The 5718-nt window shown below is 36.4% G+C and overlaps 1 long non-coding RNA gene across 1 annotated transcript; it reads left to right on the top strand.

Moving 5' to 3' along the window:
• Positions 1–438: 438 nt before the first annotated feature.
• LOC125261570 lies at positions 439–5718 on the top strand. Its single transcript, XR_007183367.1, has 3 exons — positions 439–604; positions 4521–4598; positions 5490–5718. It is a non-coding gene; the product is annotated as an uncharacterized LOC125261570 (long non-coding RNA).

The raw sequence follows: 5718 nt of genomic DNA, 5'->3' as shown, positions 1-5718 counted from the left end.
TTTTGAAACCTTTGATTTTAGTGGTGCAAGTGAGTCTAGAATATTTGTCTCATTAAACAGAATAATTTCCTCAGTGTTGTTTGATTATGCGATGGAGAACAATCCTTGCTAAGGACTCTGTATAGGCATTAGAAAATTCCTTTACAATCACACAAGAATAATGTACATCATTCCAATCACTTGGAGGCAAATATGGAAGTATTACAATCGTGATAAACATAATATAAAAATAACTCAACACAAAGCCATTAATGTCTAAACCGCTGGCCACAAAAGTGAGTATATTTTTATGTTATTATTATTATTTTAGTATTATTTTATAGTATTATTAGTATTATTTTTATGTTATGTTATTATTGACCTTGCTATCATCGCCTCACACTCCATCCCAGTAGGTGGCGGAATATGCACTAAAAGTGCAGGGTGCCATAAAACATCAAAGGAAGAAGACGTTCACTGTTGTTGTGACTGTGGCGACAAGTGGACTTCTCCCTCTTTTCATTTTCTTCAAAGTGTCGGATTCAGCAATTAGAAAGTCGCAACTTCGTCTGATGGAAATTATGAAGTTAAGGAGCTGAGTCGCTGAGCATATAATGACACTGAGGTGAGTTTAGTCGATGTATTTGATAATAATGATGTTCATTAGGAGCGCGAACGAAGCGATGTTGTTTTCTGTAGTGTAAGTCAGTCCGTCCAAAAATATAAATAACAATACAAGCATATGAAGTCGATAAAACATTCATCCCTTCCCTACAAGCGACCATTTTAATCAGTTTCTGTTGTTTAAACATCAAATGAGTGAGGGAACTGGACCGTGAATCAGAGCAATTTTGAAACCGAAAGTAAAAGTTTACAAATTCACACAGACAGAGTCAGACAGTAAATATATGGTAAAACCTGTTCACACTGAACGCAATTTACCTCTTTAAAACGAAATTGTGTGATTCTGAACTGAACTATTTAATTCATTGTGTGGGTAATTGACCCTGTAAACCAAGGTTTTTTTTGCATTTGCATTGGCCTATGAAATGTTAGATTGAATGAGTAATTCAGGGCCCAATATATGGGAGGTCAAGATGGTAAACACAGCTATATTGTTACAGATTATTGTGGTTCTGAGGTCTCAGTATAAGTTGTAGTCTAGTGAGTGTTGTTACACAACTTCAACACGATTTGCTTTTACTGAACCCGGTGGTTATACGTTTACCAAAACAATTCCTGATAACAAAATATTCTGGAAAATGTGTTGTGGAAATGAAACATTACATAGAACCTTAAAGTCGGCATGAAATACAAAAATATATATATAAAAATGTATATACCTACCCATTTCCTTTTAATGCATGTTTTAGGTCTTTCTTATATATATATATATATATATATATATATATATATATATATATAGTGTAAACAATTCATCCGTGCATCTCAGACTTCTCTCTGTTGACATATACAGGATTTCTCCAATCATTAAGTCCGGTTAAACTTTGCCCCTGCAAACTCACATCCATCTGGCTCAATTTTTGGGTGCCACGCCCATATCTCAAAATCCAATACAAAAGTTAAATATAGCATCTACCCTGACTGAGGTCTGTTCATTTGCACCACATCTTTCACTTTAAAGTACTCTTTTACTTTCACTTTAAAGTACTCTTTTACTTCAAGACTTTAGATATACCAAGACAAGACAGTGCATTTATATTACTAGTGCAGTATGGTGGAATATAACCTCACATTATAATAAGGAGCCAATGGACTATAATATGCATGAAGCGTTCTTTGGAACTTCCACATTAATTTAAGCCAGCTCGAGAACGGTGAGATGTCACTGAGCATCATTAGTGCAATACTTAGTTTAATAATCGGATTATAGTCATTTAAATAGTCAGGCATAGCATGAATTTAGTTATTCAAACGTAAGACAGCATAAAAAATAAATAAATAAAGACGTACCTCAGTGTTCCTCCTCGGCTAAATTCAATTCGACCATCAGTTTTTACACTTTTGTATGAAAAAAGCTCCAGAAATTAATATTTATTGTGCACTTTTGTTTGATTCATTGAATAAAATGTGAGTTTTCTCAAGTGTGCTGAAATCATTGATCTTGCGCTGCACTGACTGACAGCTGCTGTGATTATAAAGAGAGAGCGTGGTGCTCGCTTTCTGTGTCATTCATTCACAAGAAAAGTTATTGTTTTTCTTATGATTTTGTGAGTATTTCATACTTCACATTGACAATGTATTTTTAAACCTAGTTATTTTATAATGTTTAATAATTAGTCAAAAATGAAGTGAAAAACGATTAGACGGAAATGGCTGATATATGCGCAAAGTACAGTTTTACAATGGGGACAGTCTCAGAAGGATGAATAATTAATGATTTGTGGTCATCACATTAAAAATAACATTTGAAGTGCTGGGGAAAAAAATGTGTGTGCATGTCTAATTACAGACACAGATTTTTTTTAAACAGGTCCTAATAGCTTTGTCTTTATTGCAATTAGGGCTGCACGATTTGGGGAAAATGTCATATTGCGATTATTGAGGTCAATATTGCGATTGCGATTTGCGATAGCGATATAATAAACAAATAGTATCATGAGTCATCTTGCTTGGTTCTCAATGAAAATACACACACAGATCACTGATAATGCTGAAATGTGTATTTCTCAACTCAAACTAGCAACAACAGCAAACAAATGCACAGCGTTTTCAAATTAAAATATTTTTATTAAATTAAATAACATCTTTGCATTACTGCAAACTTGTTATAATCCCATTTAAGATATTTGTTTCTTTACTAATCTGTAGTGGTTCAACGGATCACAAAACTCACGGTTCGGATCACATCACGGTTATGACGTCACAGATCGGATCATTTTTCGGATCAGCACAAAAAAAAAAAAAAAATTGGATGGGGGTAACTTAACTTTGCATTTATTACTTAGCCCACTTTAACTATTCTGATACCATAGCATAAACTGCTAGCCTAAATAATACATTATTAAAGGCAAGTGAACAGACTGTAAAAAGAACAAATACTGTACACCAATTACAACAAGCATAGATAAATACTACATAAAGTTACAAATAAAGTATAAGGTCTAACTGTAGTATTAATTTTCATGCACAGAAATGTAATAATTAAATGTAAAATGACACTGTTCATTGTATAAATTCAATATAGATTAATATTTGTTAAAGCTGTGTTTTGTTGTTTGATTTACATGACAGACAACAGCAGGTATTTATAGGTTGCTGTCACTTTAAGAGTAAGACATGCACGCACACATCGGACAGATATACATCCGAATTCTCACCTCGTTCAATTAAGACATAACTGAATGTGTTTACATGAATACTTGCTGAGAGGGGTATTTTGACTGACATAATGCGTGTATGTGACCATCCAAGTGCACTGAGGACGCGAAAGAGAAATCAATTTGGAGTTCGCGAGCTATAACGCGCCTCTCTCTCTCTCTGTGCGCGCCAGCCTTGTATGTATGTGCGTCATGTGCGCACCGATAACAGCGCTGCGTGCGATACCGAATTAAATCCCCTTTCCTCTTCAACCACTACTAATCTGGGTTTCTAATCTTATAGCCAAAATATCGCCATATAACAGAGGTAGCGTTTTTTCTTGCCACCAGTTCAGTGACCGTTTGCTCCGCATCCATCTTTACCCGTTCTCTGCGCTGCACACCGGAAAAGTCATGACCGTGCGCGCCACACATGCCACTGCCTAAACTGAAACTGACTGGTCTTCTTTTTATTAGCGGTGTATAAAATGGGCAAACAGCTCTCAGATAATGGGTTGTTGTGTCCACACATGTATTTTTTTATTTTTTATTTATTTATTAACTTAATATTTTATTTCATAAAATCGCAGCATTTTGCGTCATATAATCGCACAAGCTTGACATCGCGATTGCGATTGCGATATGATTAATCGTGCAGCTCTAATTGCAATCAATAAAACTGGTTTATTGGCAAATTAGGTAAATGTGATAACTGCATTAAAATATGAATACAACATTAAAAAGTCATGATTTTGTGTCGATGCACAGCAAGTACAGAATGAACAGCTAACACTTCACCGGAAATGCCCGAGCTGGCTTAATGACAATCAGGAAGTAACCGTGCATATAGCCCATCACAGGTTGCGGAAGTCATCACATCACTGCAGCTGCTGTTAGAAGATCTGGTTGCTGTAGAAACGGTCAGCATCCTTCTGGTCCAGCCTGAAATATAAGCTTTATTGCTGCTATTTGACATGACATGTCAGATTTTTGTTGCCGATTATGAAATATATGATTTAAATGTGAGTATAGCAAGCAGTTTTTGAGATTTCAGGATTTCCCTATTCAAATAAATAGGCTTTTGTCTCAGATGCCTGAAACAGATGTCCAGGACAGTAATGGTGATCAACACACAGGACGTGTTCTTCTGTTATATTATCTAGATGGAGCACAGCTTCGGTTTCACTTCAGATCTAAATGTATTTCATGTGTTTTCTGCAGAAGCAGCCATGGGTGCTGATAATGTGCTGCTGTTCATTCTGGTTTGGACTTTCACAGCTGTCTGTCAAGCTGATGATGGTAAGAGAAACAGAAAGACAAGTCATGCAACCATTTAGAGCACAAAAGCAACAAGTTTCATAGACTTCCATTAAAAGAGAAGTGTCATAGAAACATGAGGATGGGCTCATTTGACTCGGGGCAGCAAACAGCCAATCACAAATCATCTTCACCACTTCCTAGCCATGCCCTAGCAACCCAAACACAATATATGATATATATGATATCTTTTAAATCTGAAAATCATAGAGGCACTGGGGTTGGTTTATGTAATTCATACTGGCAAGCAGCCCAGTGAATAGCTACATGCTAACAGTGATTTAGCTTACCTGTTTAAAACATGCTAAGAACCTTGTTAAAAACTCCATAGTAACCATATGTGACAACTAGCAATCTGGCCTAGCAACACCATATCAACCACCCAGAATACCTTAACAAACCTCCTAGTAACTCCCTAGCAACCACCCACAACACCTTAGCAACCACATAACAGTGCCCTAGCTATGCCCTAGCAACCATCCAGAACACCCTATATATGCCCTAGTAACCACCCAGTTTACCCTTAGCAATACCATAGCAACCACCTATCAACACCATAGCAACCACAGGAACAACCTAGCTACCACTTTGCAATGACCCAGAATACCTAGCAACACCATAGCAACTACCCATGACACTCTAGCAACCACCTAAGAAACACCCTAGTGGACCGAGAGCTGCGTTTTGCCACTGCAAGCACTCACGTTTTCTTCAGAAAATGTGCATTCTAGTTATTTTTGCATTTCTGTTTGGTGATGCTAATATCGCAGAAGCAGCACACTTCAACTTTAAATAGGAATATTGTTGTATGTAAAATGTTAATAATTTAGTTTTCTGTTGATTTATTATATGATAAACATTGTTATTTTTCAGATGTCTGCAGTATAAGCTGTGAGGATGTGACTGGAATTGTAGGAAAAGAAGTAAATTTCACCTGCAACGTCTCTCAGAAGTGCTCTGAATGCTGCATTAGAAAGTATAGGTTTCAATACCCTGAGAAATATGACTCAACAATCTGTAGAGAAGATCTTCCTGAGGGCTCCTGTGAACAGAGAAACAGCTTCACATGCAGATACACTCCAACTACAGAAATGATGAGACA

Source organism: Megalobrama amblycephala, unplaced genomic scaffold (genome assembly GCF_018812025.1).
Source record: "Megalobrama amblycephala isolate DHTTF-2021 unplaced genomic scaffold, ASM1881202v1 scaffold434, whole genome shotgun sequence".
Classification (NCBI taxonomy): domain Eukaryota; kingdom Metazoa; phylum Chordata; class Actinopteri; order Cypriniformes; family Xenocyprididae; genus Megalobrama; species Megalobrama amblycephala.
This window is presented reverse-complemented; position numbering and strand designations above follow the sequence as displayed.